Raw genomic sequence first — 490 nt, forward strand, 5'->3', positions numbered from 1 at the left:
TCAGTTATTTGCTGTTGAATCGCCGATTTTCAAAATGCAAATGATCTGTTTATTTTTAAAGAATAGTTTGTTTTGTTTTTGTTTGGTTGGTGTCTTATATGAAACTGCGACATTGCGCAATTTATTGGAGAGACTTGGGTGGCATTTTATTTCGTATTTTTAAATCAGCTTTTTATTTTTGACTATCTGTAAATTTAGTTTCCTGCTCTTAATTGTGAATGCATACTTGATGGTTTTAAATGCTCCTGAAATTAAGTGCTTCTTGACGAGCCTATATTGTGTATGTATGTGACGTCACTGAAGGCCTAAGGTTGAAATGCACGGCCCGCCACTGGTTCCCTTTATTTCTAAAGCATTGACAAATGATTGATGAATGATTTAAGAATGGAGGTTATTGCAAGGCAACAATAAATTATTTTGGGGTCAATAAAGGCTGACTCCTGACTGTACTTCATAATCTGTCCAAGTATCAGATATTAATAAGAGAAAA

Source organism: Hippocampus comes, unplaced genomic scaffold (genome assembly GCF_001891065.2).
Source record: "Hippocampus comes isolate QL1 unplaced genomic scaffold, H_comes_QL1_v1.1 scaffold9, whole genome shotgun sequence".
In the NCBI taxonomy this organism is placed as follows: Eukaryota; Metazoa; Chordata; class Actinopteri; order Syngnathiformes; family Syngnathidae; genus Hippocampus; species Hippocampus comes.